Source organism: Nicotiana tabacum, chromosome 23 (genome assembly GCF_000715075.1).
Source record: "Nicotiana tabacum cultivar K326 chromosome 23, ASM71507v2, whole genome shotgun sequence".
NCBI lineage: Eukaryota > Viridiplantae > Streptophyta > Magnoliopsida > Solanales > Solanaceae > Nicotiana > Nicotiana tabacum.
The window spans coordinates 101380907-101402822 of NC_134102.1; the positions used below are offsets into that span (position 1 = coordinate 101380907).

Consider the following 21916-nt stretch of genomic DNA (forward strand, 5'->3'; position numbering starts at 1 on the left):
CACAAATCCGCGGCCCTTCAGAGTTAAGATCGTGCTCTCTTCAATTTTTCTCTAATCTAAATATGGCTTTCCCAAGCATAGCATAGATAATCAATAGAACCTAACTGCTGGCAAGACAATTAAGCAATTAATCACAGAATTAAAAAAACAACCATATATTGGTGAATTGTAATCAAGATTAAGTCAACGTTAAATAACAATATTCATGGCTAAATCACAGCCCCAGAACTATGGGTTTTAGCCACTCGTGATAGTATCAAACAAATTCCTAAGTGTTGGATAATTGAAAATACTAAGAAAAGATAAAGAAATCTGAGATATCCTTGCTCCCGAATGTTCCTCGTGTGTCTCTAGGTCTAAAGTGTGTCCAAAGTCCAGAAAATAATATATTTTCATGTATTTATACCAAGTTGGATCGGACCTAAATGAAATCTCCCTTTCCTAATGCGTTGCACAGTGCCCCGCACTATTGCATTTCTTCAGCAGTTGCTTCTTCCTTGAATTTTGACGTCCAGAATTGATCCTCGATTTCCGAACACAATTCCGGCTTAATTACTTGGACTTTTACTCAGACTTCAAAGTTCCACATAGCTCGAATTAGTTCCACAATATTTACATAACACATAATCGCTCCTACAAGGCATAAAACACACAATTAAGTGCAAAACACTAGCGATTAAAGCTCAAACACAATAAAATTGCAGTAAATTAAAGTGTGATAAGTGACTAAAATACGTAATTATACCCTACCATCATATATACAAAATCATAAAAAAGAAGAAATTCAAGATCCCTTAAATCTAGCCTATCAGTTACATGACACCCAACCCCTATTTTCAATAATCCCCCTATATTTAAGATTCTTTCCTTTTCCAAAGGATTACAAAAACTTCTTCTATCTTTCTTAACAATTATCCAAATTATTCTTACCTACAGTAAGAAATCTCGCTTACCCATTGTTATTCAAAATCTTGCTTACCCAAAATCTCGCTTACCCACTGTTATCCCCCCAAAATTGTAGATTCTTTTCCTCTTCAAAAGCTGTTGAAATTCAATTTCTCTCCTTCTTAATAATCACCCAAAATCTCTATTTCTTATTGATACAATGCAAATAAAATTTGGACATTTGCTTTAGAATCAAGTTGTGGGTAAGTTTGAATCTTGTTTTCTTTCTTTTTAAAATCTTTAATGTATATGACTTGTAAATGATACATCAATACTCAAAACAACACTCGATACAAACACTAATACAATTATAATATGATTATATTAAATTTTTAGTATTGAGTTGTGATTGAAACTTGAAGAAGATGAAGATCATAATTATATCACAACTTTTTAGAAATGTATCACGATTGTATTATAATTGTATATGTATCATAATTGTTACATAAATTGTATTATAAATGTATGATAATTGTATATTCATTGTATATTGTTACAAGCAGTTGTGAGTTCGTGATGAATTTCACAATTTGTATCACAAATGTGATAATTGTATATTAATTTATTAGTAGTGTATCAGGTATTATTATGGGTATTAATATATCATATATAAGTTAGATATAATTATGATACAAGTATGACACATTTATGTTTTAGGCATTGATATATCAGATACAATTCAAATACAATTATGATACAATTATCATACAATTTCTTAATATTTTTTAATAATATAAAGATGTTGACAATGGTAGGGAGAGAGAAGATGGAAATTTTGGGCGTAGATTAAGGGATTTTGATGTAAAAAAAAAAGAGAAGAGAGAAGAGGAGAGGGAAAAAAATAAAAAGATGTAATTGAATCCCTTAATTGAAGGCACTAATAATGAAGTGAGAGCCTTTTAAGTAGCAATGTATACAATTTATAAGAAAAACTTAGATAGTTATGAAAAACTGCAAAACATAGAGAACATAGGTAAATAAGTTTCTAATATAGTATAGTTAGGTAAAAGTCCCAATATAAAATTGAACTATGGTTGCTCGGTTCGGCCGAAGCCCTATTTTGGTTTCTAACTCTACCCATGCAATCAAGTTGGTCGGGCTCCCTTAGTGGGTCGGTCTAGTGGATCAGGTTTTTGGGCCAACCATTGTCCCTGGTGCTAAGCGAATGGCATAGATATGATACTTCTGTATCATTGTTGATTTTTTCACCCCAGACAAAAGATGTTTTGAGAAAAAATCCCCTGCTAGAATTTTAAAGTATGCTAGTAGGATTTTGCTTAAGCACCAGAATTTTAAAGCACGCAACAATTATGGTAATCATCAGAATTTCGCCACAAATTTTATCACCGGAATTTTTCAGCATTGTTCTTGAAAATTCTGGTGATGGTCAGATTTCCTAATGCTTTAAAATTTTGGTGCAAGGCTAGTTTCCCAAAATATTTCTTAACGAGATCAAAATATAAACAGTATTTTAAAAAGATCCATCCAGCGTAATTTTGTGTGGTGGTCATGGCTCCGTAAGGAAGCCGGTTAGTGGCATATATTTTTTTTTTACAACTTTTAAGTTAAAAAATAAAAAGGTAAAGATTTTTGAAGAACAAATGTCAAAGGGTCGAACCTTTTATTTTACTAAGTATATGTCACGACCCAATTTCTCCCATGGGTCGTGATGACGCCCAACGTTATTGCTAGGCAAGCCGACAGTGAACTAACTCTGTGATCCGTTCTTTTAAAGATTTGAAATAGTTAATTTTTTTAGTTTTGTGCATAGTTAAGAAGAAAGCATTTAATAAAAATGAGATGTCAAGATTTTTAAAGCAGTGAGATAAATAAGATAACCCCAAAAACATCACGTGTCTACTAGCTTAAACCACCAAGACCTGGTATCACAAGTGTACGAGCAACTAGTAGAATATACAAAAGAGTTCTACCCTACTGTCTGAAATGGAGTAGACAGAAAATACAAGCAAAAGAAAAGACTTCGGCTGCTGCAGAACGGCTCGGAAGACAGCTCACCGTGTAATCTCGTAGAAACGATCAAGTGTGCGCGCCAGACTGATATCCAGATGCACCTGCCTCAGGACATGTACATTAAGTGCAGAAGTATAGCATGAGTACATAAACAACATGTACCCAGTAAGTATGCAGTCTAACCTCGAAGAAGTAGTGACGAGGGATCGACTTTGACACTTACTAGGGGCTAACAATAAAATGTCAAGACAACAACCAAGCATGGATTACAGAAATATATATATATATATTTAAAACTCAATAACAGGAATAGTAAACAATCCTTTTGCTAATAGTATGTCCCAAGTTCAACTTCCATCATTTAACAATTTATATCTCAAGTCAACAAAACAATATCAATTATAATTGATTCCAAAGATTTATCATGTGCAATTTATGCCGAGGTCGTATGGCCCAATCCAACATAAGAATATTTAAATAGTGCACTGACGAGGGTCGAGTGGCACGAAAAATAGATGTATCTATCTCTACCGAGGCATTCGGCCCGCTCCACGAAAAGAGAAAATACTTTATAACAGCTAATTCAAGATTTATTTAGGACGCATTTATTTTAATAAACACCAATTATCAATAACAGTCGAGTGGCCCGTTCAAGAATTTAAGTAAGCGAAATTTAGCCTCCTACCATTCCCCTATCAAATTCCAACATCATTTAAGCAATTAAGTTAACAAGTAGGGTGCAAACATCGTAAATCTATCATGGTATGGGTTCTAGACTACACGGACAATAGCAAAATCAGTAACTACGTATGGACTCTCGTCACTTCATGCATACGTAGTCCCCACAAATAGAAGCACATATTAATCAATTTACCTATGGGGTTAATTCCCTCTTACAAGGTTAGAAAAGAGACTTACCTCGTCTCAAGCCTACTTTTCGATCCATGATTGTGCTCAAACCTTCAATTTGGTGCCAAACAACTCGAAACTAGTCAAATATTATATAAAATGATCAATACATGTTCAAAAGTTCATATTTTAACTATTAAAGTGATTACCCCTGTCATACCTCTTTTTGCCCCAAAAGATATATGTGTTATGGATTGTTGTGGGTTAAAGAGTTTTTTCATTTAAAGTGACAAATTTGAGTAGGGATTATTTTATTTACAGAGTCGCCACTTGGAATTGATTTTTTGGGTGTTCCAAGTCACCATTTAGTTGAATCCCTAGTCAAAGGAAGGTTTGACTCTATTATTATTGGTCTGCGAAAACGAAGTTCGGTTAAGGAATTCTATTGACCGGGGAGAAGGTGTAAGGCATTCCCTGAGTCCCGTGGTTATAGCACGGTCGCTTTATTGACTACATTTGGCTTATATTATTTTTGGATAACCTGTGTTTTATTGGTTCTCATGTTTTACCTATGTCCGTTTTTATTGCTTGATTATATTTATAAATATTATCTTGAAATAAGTCATTCGTATGTGTATTCATTTTTGTTTGGCATCAAGAATCACTTCACGCGTACGTGTACACAATCAATAACACATTTATTATTATTCGAAGTTGATTGGTCAAGTCATATGAACGCGCACTTGTATTATTTTCCTAAACGAATTTAAAATTATTGTAAGACCAAGAGTTTATGGATAGAAAATTATTTGGAAGTCGGGAAATATATTAGTTATTTAAAGTATTGAAAAGTCATCCACACTTAGAAATATTTATAACTTACTACTCTATCTTTAAAATTAGGAGACATTTATCCATTATGGAAGAATGAGCTAATTATTAGTCTAGTGACAAAATTATTGGGCCTGACGGATTTATACTCAATCTAACCCATGTCTAATTCTTTCTTTCCTATTAAATGTGGTAACTCATTTCTGGTTCACTTACTTGAACTCCAACGCATGACCCATTAATATGGCAAGATCTTCATTTTTAATTCTAAATAGCAAATCTCATTAAGATGAAATACTATTCAAATAATATATTGACAAATCGCTTGAAACATGTAAAAAGAAACTACAACATGATAATGTGTATAAATAAAACAACACAAAATATTATCACATGAACCTCTACAAGAACATCACACAAAATAATAAAATAATTAACAAAAGGAGGATAAACAATGAACCTTTAAGCAAAAAATTTCCTTCAGAACTTGATTAATGCAAAAACAATTCTGAACCGAGCAAATACACCAAACCAAGGGCAAATCGGCAGATGAGCAGAAAATCTAGCGACGAACCTTCTAAAATTCGAGCCGGACCGAAACTCGACTGTACCTCGTGAGACTGCTGGTTTTTGGCGTGAGAGAGGTGACTATCAATGAAGCTTCACTAGGTATTTTTAGGCTTGGATTTGAGGCATTTTTGGGTCTTAAACAAGGTGATAAATTGCTTGAATTTTCGAAAGAAATAATGAAACGAGTAGAAATTCACTTAGCGCAGAAGAAGAATTTTTTTTTTTCTCTCAATTCTCTCCACTATTTTTTCCTTCCTTCTCTTTTCTCTTCACATTTCTCTTCTATTTATAGGAAAATAATTAGGAATTTTTTCAGATTTATTATTTTATTATTTTTTAATTAAAAAGAATTTCCACTTCCATTTTTCTTTTTAAAAAAAATAATAATTCCCCACTTTCTTTTACTTTTATTTTTTAATTTCTCACTTTTTTTACTTTACTTGTTTATTTTCCACTTAGTTTACTTTGAGAATCGCCATTCTGCTCTGGTTTGTTCCTGCTTCATAAATTTCCACTTTCTTTTACTTTTTTTTAAAAAACAAATTTCAGCTACCTTTACTTTTATTTTTTTCGGTTTTTGTTTTAATTTATTTTATTTTAAAATAAAGATAAAAAACAAAAATATTACTACTAATAATAATTTGACCTTTTAAATTATTTTTAATTCTTGCCCTATATTAAAAAAATGTAACAAAGCTAAAAATAATATATATTAAATTTCTAAAAATATTTACATAGTAGAAGGTGGTAAAAATTCAAATATAGTCAAAAATTAGGTGCTCACAGCTGCCCCTCTTTGCTTGGAAACATGAAGAGTTTTTAGGCAAAGACTAGGTGAGCCATGTGACTAATTTTTAACCATACCGTTATTCAAAAGGAAAAGAAATAAAAGATAGGGTGTAACCGAGTCCTGATTTTGGACTGCCTACATATCACGGGTTATAGGAAAATCATGTCACGTGTAGTTCAAGGAGAATGGTGGAATGATGAGTTGAGCAGTCGAGTGAAGTTCCATCGAGGCTCCGGTCCGCGATCCTGCTATTATAAAAAAAATTAAAAAAAGAAACTAAACAAACCTATCAACTATGAGTTATAAGATTCCTATCTATGAGTCTTCTGAAACTTGATCTTGAGTCTTGATTGGTTCTTCATGCAGACTCTGATCTAAAACTTGATGCTCGCTAGTTGTTGGTGCTAGTTCATTATTCTATAGCTTCTTATAATCAAAACGGGACTTCAATGCTCGTGGCTTCAGTCATGTCTTGAGTATTCCACATCTTTTCAACTGCTTTTGTATTTTGAATTGTAACGACCCAGACGGTCGTTTTGAGAGTAATAGCTCTGATCCTGTATTAACTGCTTTCCCCAAATGTTTTTCTGCTATTGTGACTTGCCGGGATGATTGGTTTTGAGTTTCGGAGTGTTTTGGGACACCTAGTCCCCAAATGAGAGCTTAAGCCTTAGGATTTGGACCATAGTCGGAACTGTATGAAGACGGATCTGGAATGGAATTTTGTCAACTCCGTTAGCTCCGTTGAGTGATTTTGGGGTTAGGAGCGCGACCGAAATGTGTTTTAGGGGTCAGTAGCAGATTTAGGCTTGAATTGGCGGAAGCTAGTTTTTCGGCGATTTCGGCCAATAGTGAAAATTTTGATATCGAGCTCGGAATGGAATTCCAAAAGTAGCTGTAGGTTCGTAATGTTGATTATGACTTGTGCGTAAAATTCGAGGTCAATCAGACGTGATTTGATAGGTTTCGACATCGGTTGTAGAATTTTGAAGTTTTAAGTTCTTTAAAATTGAATTGGAGGGTGATTCATGATTTTTGCGTTGTTTGATGGGATTTGAGAGCTCGACTAAGTTCGTAAGGTGTTTTAGGATTGATTGGTATGTTTGGTTGAGGTCCCGGGGGCCTCAGGTGTGTTTCAGATGCTTAACGGGTGAAAACTTGGACTTAGAGGAATTTCTGAACTTTGCTGGTTCAGGTGTTTTCGCACCTGCGTAAAAGAGACCGCAGGTGCGCGAGCTGCACATGCGGAGATGGAAGCGCAGATGCGAGAAATCGAGAGTTGGCCTGGAGTCGTAGGTGCGAGGAAGTTTCCGCATCTGCGATGCCCGCAATTGCACAAGGACGTTCATAAATGCGCAAGATGCGCAGAAGCGGAAGGGACTCCGTAGGCGCGAGTGCGCAGATGCGGCCCTTTCGTCGTAGATGCGAAGGCAGAGGGGGTAAGTGAGTTGCGCAGATGCGCATGTTTTTTCCGCATAAGCGCACCCGCAGGTGCGAGCCCAGGTTCTGCAGGTGAGGAAATACCTGGGCAGTGATTAAAACCGAAGGGCTTCGCGATTTTTATCATTTTTGGCTTTGCAAACTCGGGTTAGGGCGATTTGTGAGAGCATTTTCGAGGCATTTCTTGAGGTAAGTTCCTTGTGCTTATTTTTAGTCAATAATATTGCCTTGCCATGTATTTTCCCACCTAGTTAATGTGTATTTAAGGTGGAAATTTGAAGTTGGAGACTAGGGATTTGGCAGTTTGAATTGTGGATTAGAGGACCATTTGGTGTCGGATTTTAGTAAATTTGATATGGTTAGACTCGTGAGTGAATGAGCTTTCTAGCTTCGTAAATTTTGTCGGGTTTCGAGACGTAGGCCCCGGGGGCCGGGTTTGAGCCAATTTCGGGTTTTTGGCCTAATTTTTGTAGTTTTCTTGTGGGATACATTCCATTAGCGCGTATTGATGTTATTGTACTGTTTTGGATAGATTCGGGCCATTTGGAGTCGGATACTCGTTTCAAGAATGTGATATTAAGTTGATTTGAGCGGTTCGAGGTAAGTGGCTTGCCTAACCCTGTGTTGGGGACTTCCCCCTTAGGATATCTTGATATTATTTGGTGTGTGGGCACCGTGTACGTGAGGTGACGAGTACGTACACGGGCTATTATTGCATAAAAGAAAAAACCCATTTTTCCTTTCTAAATCATAAATTGTTTTTTTCCTTATTAAATTGCACTAATACGTTTAATTATGAAACTTAAACTAGAGAAGCATGCTTACGTGTTTTAACTGCCTAATTGATATTTTGTGCGTCATGTTTAGTTAAGTCCTTATTTGCATTATCTGTGTCCAGTATAAACTGTATAACTCGATGTCATACCTGCCATTTCATCTTGCATTGCATATTTAAATTAGGACTACGGACGTATTCCGGGAGATCCCCCTATACTGCATATTTAAATTGGGACTACGGACGTATTCCGGGAGATCCCCCGGGAGTGGAGGGCATGTTCGCCCGTGACCGAGTGGAGAGAGAGGCCAAGAGGTCTCAAGAGACTGGTCATTATTTCAAGAGCTCGTGCATCAGCAGCACGCTATGGTAGGGTTTTATGAGTCACCCTGTTCATTCAGCTCTTCCAAGCAGCCAGGGGTGTCCCAGCTCCTCCTAGACCTCAGGAGCCCTATTATGCACCGCCAGTATCCAGTATGTCTCCTACTCGAGGTGCTATTACCGGCCAGTCCAGCAGGCTAGGTACTATGCCCTTCTAGCCCGTTCAGAGGTCGTTGCTTCAGATTCAGTTATCACAAGTATCGTCCCCATCTTTCATAGGGATGCATCAGTATTATTTGACCCAGGCTCTACGTATTCATATGTGTGTTCTTATTTTACTCCACATTTGGGGGTATCTAGGGATTCTTTGAGTTCCCATGTTTATGTATCTACTCCTGTGGGAGATTCTCTCTTTGTGGACTGCGTATATCGGTCGTGTTTGATTGCTCTTAGTGGTTTTGAGACCAGAGATGATTTGTTATTTCTCAGTATGGTAGATTTTGATGTAATCTTGGGCATGGACTGGTTGTCGCCCCATTATGCTCTTCTTGATTGTCACGCTAAGACCGTGATGCTGGCTATGCCAGGTTTTCCGAGAGTAGAGTGGAGAGGTACCTTAGAGTATACTCCCCGCAGGGTCATTTCATTTCTTAAGGCTCAGCGAATGGTTGAGAAGGGGTGTGATGCGTATTTGGCCTATGTGAGAAATGTCAGTATTGATACCCCTACAGTCGAGTCAGTTCCAGCAGTGAGGGACTTTCCAGATGTGTTTCCAACTGATCGTTTGGGTATGCCGCCCGATAGAGATATTGATTTTGGCATTGATTTGTTGCCGGGCACTCAGCCCATCTCTATTCCTCCATATCGTATGGCTCCTCCTGAATTAAAGGATTTGAAGGAGCAGTTGCAGGAGTTTCTTGATAAGGGCTTCATCAGGCCCAGTGTATCACCTTGGGGTGCTCCGGTCTTATTTGTGAAGAAGAAGGATGGTTCTATGCGTATGTGTATTGATTATCGGCAGTTGAACAAGGTTACAGTGAAGAACATGTATCCTTTGCCTCGCATTGATGACTTATTTGATCAGTTACAGGGTGCCAGGGTGTTTTCCAAGATTGACTTGCGTTCTGTCTATCATCAATTGAAGATTCGGGAGCCGGATATCCCGAAGACTACTTTTAGGACCAGATATGGTCACTATGAGTTTCTTGTCATGTCATTTGGGCTGACCAATGCCCCAGCAACCTTTATACATTTGAGGCACAGTGTATTCCGGTGACGACATCCTGGTATATTCCCGGTCTCGGGAAGATCATGAGCAGCACCTGAGGACCGTGCTTCAGACTTTGAGGGAGGAGAGGTTGTATGCAAAATTTTCTAAGTGTGAATTTTGGCTTGATTCAGTGACATTCTTGGGCCACATAGAGGATCCACAACAGCACATCCTGAACTTCTTGGAGATTAGTGATACCTATATCACCAACGGAGTCACTCCAGACTATGTGAGGCTCACACTTTTCCCATTCTCTCTGTTGGGCGAAGTAGAGTGATGGCTGAAGGCAGAACCAACTAATTCTATTACATCATGGAACAATCTGGCAAGGAAATTTTTGGCAAGGTTCTTCCCTTCAGGAAAAACTGCAAAGATCAGAATTGAGATAGTCGCCTTCAAACAGAAAACGGGGGAGTCTTTATACTCAGCTTGGGAGAGGTTTAAGGGGATGCTTGAAGACTGTCCTTATCACAATCAAACAAAAAAAGTATTAGCTCACACTTTCATAGAAGGGCTACATCTTGAGACAAAGATTGTGGTGGATGCTGCAGCTGGAGGTCAAGTGTTGGAGAAAAGCATTGATGAGATATATGTGTTACTGAACAAATTCTCCAAAAGCAATCCTGATTGGCAAGGAGAGATAGGCAGACACACAGTGCAAATATCTGCAGGGGTTCTCGAGTTAGATGTCGTCTCTGCATTATCAGCGCAGATTTCCATATTGACCAACCAAGTCAATCAGATGACCTTGGTTATTAACAAGCAACAAGCCCAACCAGTGCAACAGGTTCAATTGTTTTGTGAAGTATGTGGAGAGGGTCATACAAGTGACTTATGCCCAGTTAATCTAGAGTCTGTCTGAGTTTTGGGTAATGCAAATAGGGTCCAGACAAACCAGTATGGGAACACTTACAATCCCAATTGGAGGAACCACCCAAACTTCTCTTGGGGTGAAAACTAAGGTGCTCAGAATCAATACAGGCCTCAAGAACCTCAACAACAATATTGACCACCTCAGGTTGATTAACATGAAAACTCAACGAGCCACCTTGAGGAGATTATGAAAAAATTAATGGATGATCAGCAGGCCCAAGCAGCAGCAATAAGAAATTTGGAGCGACAAATGGGACAACTTGCCAGTGCCCAAAATACTCAACCAATTAGAGCTCTTCCAAGCGACACTGAGGCTAATCATAAGGCATCTATTAATGTTGTGTCATTGAGGAATGGGAGATAGTTAGAAGAAGTCCAATCCAAAAAGAGAAAACAAGTGACCTTTAATGAGGAGCCGGAGTTGGAATCAGAAAAATCAAAGGAGTCAGAGAAGCCAGCTGAAGAGGTGGTGGTTAAGCAACCTCCACCATTAGTTGTGAGGCCACCACCTTCGTACCCTCAAAGATTGCAGAAAGTGAAGGATAATGTCGCTTATAAAAAGTTTCTTGATATTTTAAAGCAAGTGCAAATCAATATTCCACTGGTATACATCCTGCAAGAAGTGCCCAAATATGCAAAATACATCAAGGACATAGTGGAAAATAAAAGGAGGTTGACTGAATTTGAGACTGTGACACTCACTGAGGAATGTAGCTCTAGAATCCAAAGCAAGCTACCTCAGAAATTGAAGGATCCGGGTAGTTTCACTATCCAAATCTCGATTGGTAAGCATGCAGTCGGGCGAGTTTTGAGTGATCTTGGAGAGAGCATCAATTTGATGCCGCTATCTATGTTCAAACAGTTGGGGTTGGGTGGGCCACGCCCAACAACGGTAATCTTACTGTTGGCTGATCGCTCCCTTGCTCATCATGAAGGAGTGATTGAAGATGTGTTAGTTCAAGTGGGTTCTTTCATATTCCCTGCTAATTTTATTATCTTAGACTACGAGCATGATTAGGAAGTCCCATTTATTTTGGGGCATCCATTCTTAGCCATGGGCTGAGCTATTATTAATGTATGCGAATGAAAGATGACGATGAGAGTCGGTGATCGAGTGGAGGTATTCAAAGGCTTAACAACGCCATCCTTTTTCCACACCTTCCTACACCTCCAAGCTACGATTTGAAGGTTATGGATGCACTAATGTTTTTTATGTTAACCTGTCACTGGTCATATAGTCTGAGTAGAGATATGCATACTATTGAATGACTTATAAAAGCACGGTTAATCAGAAATTCACTGCAAAAACAATAAAAATGAAAAACGAAATTATTAGGCAGGTAAGGCTGTTTGTGCTCAGACAGATACTTGTTTTAAATGTTGCAGCCGTAAGAACTATAACCTATGCATTTAATGTTCTTCTGTTTGAGGTTTTGCCCCAAAAAAGTCTTTTGAAATGGTATTAGCCAGTGTAGTTTGAGTTTATTTGTAATTTGTAAGAGTTTCAACGTTGGAGCAAATTGGGTAAACTAAACATAGCATTCTTCCAATGGCACAGGGATTATATATTAATTAAACATAAAAGACTTACATGACCAGTTAAAAGAACTCAATAAGCTGTTTTCTAAGGAAGCATATTCTACGAGCAAAGCAAAGATTTGGCCGTAACTATAAGAAAAGGCTTTCAGTTTTTTATGAAAGGAACTTTATCTGGTCTTGCTATTTTATTCCCACATCGAGGGTGAGAAAAGAAGAAGCAGAAGCATCAGGTATAAATTAAGGGACTCGAGAAGAAGAAAAGCATACCTTTCTCGGCCTTTTGGCTAAGATCAAGTGTAGTATCTGTTCTTATCAGTTTAATATTTGATATGTGAGTTATCGACTCACACGATATTAACTCAATATTTTAAAGGGGAGAGTCTACCATGGTAGCTTGCTATCGGGGCTTTCACGTGTCGCCTTGGCGTTGCACTATTGCCTTGGCCTGGCACACCCTACCAATTCTAGTGCAATATTGTCTTTAAAATTAGGGACAACGGGCTGTAATCTCAACAACATTTAATGATAGTAAGAAAAAGTGATGAATTCTTTTAAGCCAACACTAGTGAATGTTGCTTCAACCGAAACAAGTATCCTATTTACATATAATTTTGCATTTATTTTTACGAAAAAAAGTATTGGAAACGTTTTACATTCCAAATGAATACTACACATTGAATTCATACGTAATGGAGTGAGAAGAAGAGGAAGAGGAACAGGAACAATAATTAAGAAAAAATATATAAAGGGGGAATGAATTTTCCACCATTTAATATTAGCATTACATATGTATCACTACTCCTATTAAATATTTTCAGTTTCAGTTCTCTAACTTTATATTCAAAACATAGATTACAAGAAGGAAGAACGAATAGTAAGAAATTCCTTGGCTAAATATCGTTTTTAAATGTTGTTTGTGTCTAAAAGAATAATGAGTACAATTGTACGTTACTAATTAAATAAAGAGATACAGTTAATGAATTTTATTTGATATAAATAATTCAGGGAAAAGAAGGCCAAGTAATGAAAGAAGAAATAAATATATTTCCAGATTATGAGTTCGAGAGGTGCATAGAGTCTTCATTTTTGTCATCCCTGTAAATGCTTACCCCTAAAGATTCACTACCGCATATCTTGAGATATAGAATTTGTCAACGGAGCGCTTTGGCCATATGAAAATGCAAGAAATAAATCTCTTACTATTTTGCAGTGCCGGGCATAAAGCACTACATATTTCGACACGAATAAAAAATTTATAACAAAGATAATGGTCGTTTTTTTTTTTTTGCAATATTTTTATTTTTTGAATTTAATTGACCGACCAAAGTTGGTCGATAATTTCCGACCAACTTTGGTCGGTATTCCTTTCCGACCCCTAAAATACCGTCCACACATAAATGGTCGCGTTTTGGTCGGTTATTGGCCATTACCGACCAACTTTGGTCGGTTCTTTTGGTCGATTTTTACCAGATTTCTAGTAGTGAAATTTCAAGTTGTTCATCATGTATATAAGCATCTTATTAGAAGAATCACCCATATTATTATTTGCCACTTTATCAATCCAAGGACTGTGTTAGCTATTTGATCGAGAAATATAATCTCAGGTTAAACTGTTAAATTTAATAATGAAGGGTTAAACCTAGTTAAGAATAATAACTTTAGATATTAAGTACAAGGATCCACGATGTGAGAGATAAAGTTTGCATATGATTAATGACAATAAATATGCAATTTCCTTACAACTAGAATATCAAATGAGACATATCTAGCAATAAATGTTAATAAATGGCATTTATGTAAATAAGAAGAATGATTCACCCGATAATAAGTGGACAAAGAGAATATTCTGCCTGACAACGGTGAATGATAGATAGATCCAAGATTTGTATGAACAATCCTTGGATCTAATGGAAACGTGGTGAATAATATGAACGAGAATCTTTATAAAAAGGTAGTGCCCTTTTCAAAGAGAGTCGTCTTCTCAAAAAGTGTTCTGATCAAATGAGAATTACCCCTCACTCTCCTTATCTCTTTTTCTATTTATATGGGACATGTCCCAGTCAACCCTAAAAGGACAAGTACAAAGAATATTCAATGGAATATTCTCTTAAATATCTTGTTATAAAAACTAGCCGTTAGTACTGTTCTCGATACTTGACCTCGACCATTATCGATTGCCTGGCCACGAGCTCCACTGTTTACTAGTCAACCTCGGCCACATCATTTTCCGTAATACCACTTCATGCTAGATTCCCTTGGGGCAAACTATGACCTATACAGTTAGTCCCTCCGCTTATTGAGGTCGACCCTGGACGACCTCGATGAGCGGACTCTGTTAGTTATGGTTGAGAAGTTTGGGCGAGCAGGTCGAGTAGTAGTGTTTTAGATGAGGTGGCATTGTGGCCTTCCGTGAGCCGCAACCTAGGGTCATGTCGATTCAGAGTGACGTCATATCATCATGCGTCATCATTACGTGTTTTCTCGATACCTCGCGTCATTTCCCGTGCCTCTGCCATTTCGATTCCTGAGCTGTGTAATGACGGTTTGCTTTCTCGATATTGATGCCTGAATTCTTATAAATAGGGATACATAATCCTTTGCCTTATTCTTCGCAATTTAAATATTGGATCTCCATTCCTTCTTCTTCATTTTTCATTCAGAATCCTTGCCCTCTTGATCTTACTACCGTAGTTTGCTTTCACTGATTCTGGCGGCTTCTGCTACCCTTGACTCTTCTGTATTTACACCTACTTTATTCGTAAACAAAGATGGTTAACGTGTCTTCCAGTTCTGGGAGGTACCTGACCCTGTTTGCTTGGCACTCACACTCAGTGGGTACCTGTGCTCACTGGGGGTGTGTAGAGACTCCGGAGGGGCTCCTTCAGCCCAAGCGCTATAATCTGCACAGACAACTCACGTGCTGCATGGACAACTCACGTACTATAGTATCAATATTTGTATCCGCACGGACAACTCACATGCTCTAATAAGCCAATCTGGCCTGCTGCGGCGTGCAACCCGATCCCATAATAAATAAGTATATAAAGCCAATATGGCCTGCTGCGGCGTGCAGCCCGATCCTATAAGTAGCCACTCGGCCTCACTCAGTCATCAGTCTCTCCAGTATCTCTCTCATGGGCTCACAATGTCATGAAAATAGCCCGAAAATGATGATATGATGTATCAATAAATAACAGCAGAGACTGAGATATGATATGTAATGAAATGAATATAACTGAGTATAAATTTTCAATTTAAACCAAATAATTCACAGCAATATGACCTTTGTGGGTCCCAATAATACTGGCACATAGCCTCAACATGAATTTTAATATGATTCTCAGCTCAATTTCTTTAACACATAAAACTGCATGGAAAATGCCAAGATTATTTAACTATAAAATTTCACAGAACAATTACGTCACAATTTCTATATGCACGCCCATACGCCCGTCACCTTGCATGTTCGTCACCTCCAAACAATTCACATAATACGTATATTCAGGGTTCATACCCTTAACTCCAAGATTAGAAGAGTTACTTACCTCGAACAAGACGAATCCAATGTCGAGCAAGCTAAGCAATGCTCCAGAAATCCCATTCTGCACGTATCAACTTCTGAACGGCTCGAATCTAGCCACAATTAACCCGATTCAGTCAATACCAATTATTGTAATTAATTCCATAAGAAAATATTAATTTCCAATAAAAATCCGAAATTAACTCAAAAATCGCTCGTGGAGCCCATGTCTCGGAACCCGACAAAAGTTATAAAATCCGACAACCCATCCAATTACAAGTTCAACCATACAAATCGTTTATAGAAAATTTAAATTGTTTGAACAAAAATTAAATAAACAACCTTTTACATGCTAAAGTCTTTAACAATCTAACATCAATCTTTAAAAGATACCACATGTGCTATTCTGTTCGTCAGTTTCCAAGAGAAATACATTCCATGAAAACTTATCGTTAGTAGTCAAATATGTATACTCTTGTCAATACGTAAGTTTTGATAAAAACTTATAATATTTACCTTTAATGTCATTTTGCTAACAAGATTTAAAATAAAATTTTATAAAACGGCATGACACTACATATGCAACATAATATTCTAGTACATGGAGACATCCGTATTTGTTTGTCCCCACAAGCACGAAAGCATATTTACAAATAACTTAAGTATTAACTCAAAACATGCTTTTAGAGAAAGTCTCTCAAGTAGAGTAAGTTTTAATCAACTTACCCCGCTTTCGCTTTATTAACATTCACAAGCTTTCAACATCCTCCATCATTCCAATGTTGATTAAAATGCTCAACATCACCAACAAGTTGTTAGCTACAATTAGATATACTAATTACATCAAAATATGACCTAAGATATTGATCAATATCCATATATGGCTCATAAGATGGCTACAAGCCTCCAACAACTCAATTCGCCAAATAATTTTACATGCTAGACTATTCAACTCCATTCTTATGTTTTAATACACATTCAAAGTCATTAATGATATTGCATCAATTGTCCATTGCCACCAAGTTACTATTCATCGCCTTCCATAATCAACACTTGCAAAATATACAATTCGGGTGATTACTTAGTTGATCATTTCCATCTTTTGCTAACAAATAAGTCCATAGGTTCATTGTATTCATAAATTTTATCGCCAAGATTACCATTCATCTTCTCTTTTATTTTTTCAAAAGTGCTATTTATGGCATGAACTAGAGTTTTATAATCCAATCTTTTAACCATTAAAACTTGTAACAAATGCTTCAAATACTTCTAACTACTCATAATAAATGAGTTTGAAGCATTGAAATTACTTCTACTAGCTCAATCTTGAAAAATTACAACTTTGGTGATTTTAGTGTTCTTGATGATTTGATGATGAAATCTAGCATTTGGATGCAAGAATGATGTTAGAAATCATGTATATTGAGTAAGAATCTACCTAAAACATCATTAACACTTACCTTAGTTGATTGGACTTGATTTCAGATCAAAATCGCCCCTTCACCTCAAGAATCCTAATCCCCAAATACTCAAAATACTCTCCTCCCCCGACCTTGTATTTATAGGCCCAGATTTCTGGGTTTCGAATGCGGCCTCGGATACTTCGCATCCTCAGTTCACTCCTCTTTGAAGCTCATATGCTGACCAGGATGCTATGGCAGCACTGCACTGCTAGTCTTTCTTTCGGACGCGGCCCCGGATGCTTCGCATCCGCAGACTCCTCTGCCAGCCTTTGGTAATTTGGTCATAACTTCTTGTAAGAATGTCCAAATGACAAACGGTTTAAAGAGTTAGACACCGGACTCGAAGATCTTTAATTTGATAGGTTTTCCATCACATAACGCCTTTTATACAAACTTTCGACGAGCATATCTACACACACACACACACACACACACACACACACAATATATATATATATATATATATATATATATATATATATATATATATATATATATATATATGCTCGTCTTATGCGTACTCATTTGGAACTTTAATCTATCATAAAACTTTCAACTTGACTTGGACTTAGGGCTATCCTTAGACCTCACATCACTTATAATATGCCTCGTACACTTATTATCATATCCAATTGATATCCATCATATTAATAGTCCTCGTCTGCACACAAAATAATATAATTAGCACACATCAACTTTCTTAATAGCGCTTAACTACTTCAAAATTTTCCGAGGTGATACATAAACTAAAATAATTAACTATTGATCACTAGAAGACAAGAGTGGAGCAACACTGAAATATCAATATGAGAAATAAGGGTCGTGACATGATAGGTGCAAGATAGCTATTTGGGACCCAATTCTAGTTCAATTCACTCTAATGTTCTAATGATTCTCACGAATTTACTCGATGATTAGTTCAAATGTGTAGTCAAGACTCCTCTCTCGATTAAATCTTAACTTTACGAGGTGAATTAATATAAGCACCGTGAAAATATGCAAGCATGCGTTTATGGATTAGTGTTCCGGAAAAAAGGCTCTCGAATACTCTCTTAACTTGATTTAATCAACAATTCAACAAGCTCTTTCGATTACTTAAGAGAATCACTGAAATAAACCAAATAAAATAATGCATGATAATGACCACAATATTCCTCTTTCGATTATATGAAGTGGTGAATAAAGTTGCAAACAATTCAAAACTCCATAAGCAAATAAAAAACTAGAGTTAAAATCCTCAAATAGCAATCAAAACACCATATCCATCAAACCCTAAGGGAAACTACTCCACAATCATGGAGCTAGTCATCACAAATATAATTAAAGAGTAAGAAAACATCAATCTAACATTACAATCCAAATTCCCGTATTGAATTGATGGAAAGATGATGAAATCTTGTGTCTTGTAGCCTCCAATGCTCTCCAAAAGCTTCCAAGGTCAAAGTCCTATAAAATTCTTGTTTTGATATATTTATACCATGTAGGGGCCCGGACGAAACTATCCTTTCCAAGCCGAAGTGGAAAAATTTGGCGAGAAAATACACTGTCGCGGCGCTCCAGACAGCGCACCATGCGCCGCATTAGTGGAAAAGTTCAGAGACCTATTTTATTACTATGCAGGAATTTTGCACTAGCCACCCGTGCCCCTCGGCGCATGGCGCGGCGCGGCACGGTAGTGCATTATTCTTAGAGTAATCTTTTTTTCTCACTTTTTGACATCCATACTTGGTCCCCCAGCCCCGAACATGATCCCGACTTAATATCTTGGGCTTCTACTCAGACTTCAAAGCTCCAAATCATCCATTTTAGCTTCAAACTTGCATCTTCACTCGAAATCACATCCTATACAACATAACACACACATAATAAGTACACAGTACTAATAGTTAGGCTCAAATACAATAAAAGTATAGAAATTAGAGTGTTAAATATAGCTAAAATACGAGTTCCTAGTCTACCATCAGTAACTTTCACAATTGGTCGTGACTGGTGAGAATATCTATTTCCTTCTGTTTATACACTTTTCAGAAAGAATTGCATGAAAGACATTGTCGTGTATGAAGTGTGAATTATGATTTTATATTTTGCAGGCAAAATTATCCCGGAGCATAAACGTGAAGCACATAACAGATCATGAAATAAGAATTTGAAGATTGAGAGTTAATCCATATGCACGGGTGATCTCCGACACTCCGTGAGACTTGTGTGTGGTTCGATTGTGATGTAGAGTAGATTTTCTTTTTCCTTTTCTTGTTTGTTTGTTTTTATGCTTTTGACACAGAGAATTGGTATTACAAGAACAAAGTCCAACCATTGGATAGTTTATAGGTTCCAACTTGTGTTTTTTATATATATTTGGCCCGCAAAACACATACTAATTAGCTTAACATTGTTTCACATTTTTTATTTTCTTTATTGCATAGTCAAAAATGCAATGAGGCCTTTGATGGGACAATTTTACTAGCTACTAAATAATACTAGACCAAATATTCCAACGTCTGGTTCTTTTACTTCTTCTAAAAGATCAGTCGGTGAAGCATACCTTTATATTTGGAATATACCCAACGAATACCAACTTTAACAAGCTTAATACTTGGCGGAAAAAAAAGAAGCTTAAATACTTATTTATTGCAACGTGTAAAGGATCAATATGCGCAACTAAACGTTATGAAATGGTGGAAGAATAAGTCAAAACAATTTTCTGTTCTTTTCATAATGGTTCGAAATGTGCTAAATGTTACAGTTTCAAGCATGGCGCCAGAAAGCACTTTTAACCAAGGAAGACAGCTAAAGCTGCGCATAATTTGGTGAATACCGAATTACGTATCGAAATCAAAAATTTTGGTATTCCATATTCGATATTTTGGTACTCGATATGGTATTTGGTTTAAGTTTAAAAAAAAATTAGTATTAGATATAGTATTTGGTGTTTTAAAATGAATTATCGAAATATCGATACTGTACCAAAATATATATTATATTACACAATACACATTTTATTAATTATAACTTAAATATAAGAAATCTAAAATTTTACTTTCCTTTATTCTCTATTTCTCTCTCTAGGTTGGTATTCGCTAGTTTTTGACAAAAATTTTGTTAACAAATGTTTTTAGTTTTATACTTTTGAGTACTTTAATTAAGAATATTACCGTCTATGTCTCTATGCACTAGTTAGTATTCAAACTGAATAAACCGAAATCGAAAAAAAAAATATACTATACCGAATTTAATTAGGTATAATATTAATATAATATTTTACAAAAGCGAATACCGAAAATACCGAACTGAAATATCTAAATAACTTTCCGTTCCGAAGGACAAATACCCCTAAAAACAGCAACTCGGAGACATTAGATATTCATTGGCTGGTGAGTGGACAAATACCCCTAAAGACAGCTACTCGGAGACATTAGATATTCATTGACTGGAGAGTGTTTGGAATCTAATCTATTTTAGAGATTGAACTAAAGTAAAGTGAAGAAATCGAGGCAAAGAAAAAGAGCATTTAGAGGACGAAGAAATTGAAGAGGTATGACAATTAGATCTGACCAAGCGACAGAAGCAATGATCAAGATAAATCCAATTCCAATGAATCTTCCTTAAATTAATATCGAGGAAATGACTTAACTTTTTAGAAACACTTGAAATTTTTTATTCATGAATTATACTTTGAATTTTATTTTTTTTAAATTCATGAAAGAACTCTTGTGTAATTTGCAAGTTTAAAATTCAAAATTATAAACTTGCAAGATTTTTCCTGAAAATAATAAAGTTTAAATTTTTATACTATAACGACCCGACCAATCGTTTTTCTTTCTAGAACCTTGTTCCCTTAACTAAGACTCCTCGTACGTGCTTTTACCGTTTTATGACTTGCGGGGATGGTTAGTTCGGGATTTGGAAGGGTTCGGGTTGAAATCGAAACACTTGGTTCCTTGAGGTTGGCTAAAAAAGCTAAGCTTGACTCCGGACAATATTTTGAGTAAACGACCTCAGAATTTCCAATAGGTTCGTATGATGATTTCGGACTTGGGAGTATGTTCGAATCGGGTTTAGATGACCCGGGAGCGTTTCGGCGCCTAATAGTGAAAGTTAGTTCTTTGAAGGTTTTTAAGTTCTTTAAATTTAATTTGGAGTAGGTTTTTATGTTATCGAGGTCCAAATGGAATTCCGAAATTGGGTATAGTTCTGCATGGTGATTTAAGACTTGCACGCAAATTTTGGTGTCATTCTGAGTAGTTTAAGTAAGTTTCGACGCGTTGGGAGTAAATTGAAGAACTTGAAGTTCATATTTTGATTCGATTTGGTTTTGGAGTGTGATTCTTGGTTTTGTTATTATTTTACGCATTTCGAGAGCTCGAGCAAGTCCGTATTATGGTTATAGACTTGTTGGTATGTTTGGACGGGGCCTCGGGGACCATGGATGCCATTCGGACGATGCGCGGACTGAGTCAAGACTCAAAAGGGGCTGCTGGTGCACCAGTTCTAGTGTGCCCGCACTTACGAGCTTTTGGCCGCAGGTGCGAGCCCGCACGTGCGAGGGTTACACCGCAAAAGAGGTTCTGAAGTGTTTGGCCATAGACCGCAAATGCGAATTTTCGTGCGCACCCGCGAACGTGCAGGTGCGATGAGGAAGGGCGCAGAAGCAGACCCAACCGCAGAAGCGACACGCTTGCCGCAGAAGAGGGATCTCGTCCGCAGTTATGTACTCATGCTACACTTCTGCACTTAATGTGCAGGGCCTGAGGCAGATGCA

At 36.9% G+C, this 21916-nt stretch overlaps 2 non-coding genes across 2 annotated transcripts; one reads left to right on the forward strand and one right to left on the reverse strand.

Moving 5' to 3' along the window:
* Window positions 1-10132: 10132 nt before the first annotated feature.
* LOC142177845 (small nucleolar RNA R71) lies at window positions 10133-10237 on the reverse strand. The gene has a single exon (XR_012706391.1). It is a non-coding gene; the product is annotated as a small nucleolar RNA R71 (small nucleolar RNA).
* Window positions 10238-12437: 2200 nt separating this feature from the next.
* Window positions 12438-12633, forward strand: LOC142177659 (U2 spliceosomal RNA). The gene has a single exon (XR_012706232.1). It is a non-coding gene; the product is annotated as a U2 spliceosomal RNA (small nuclear RNA).
* The last annotated feature ends 9283 nt before the right edge of the window (window positions 12634-21916 follow it).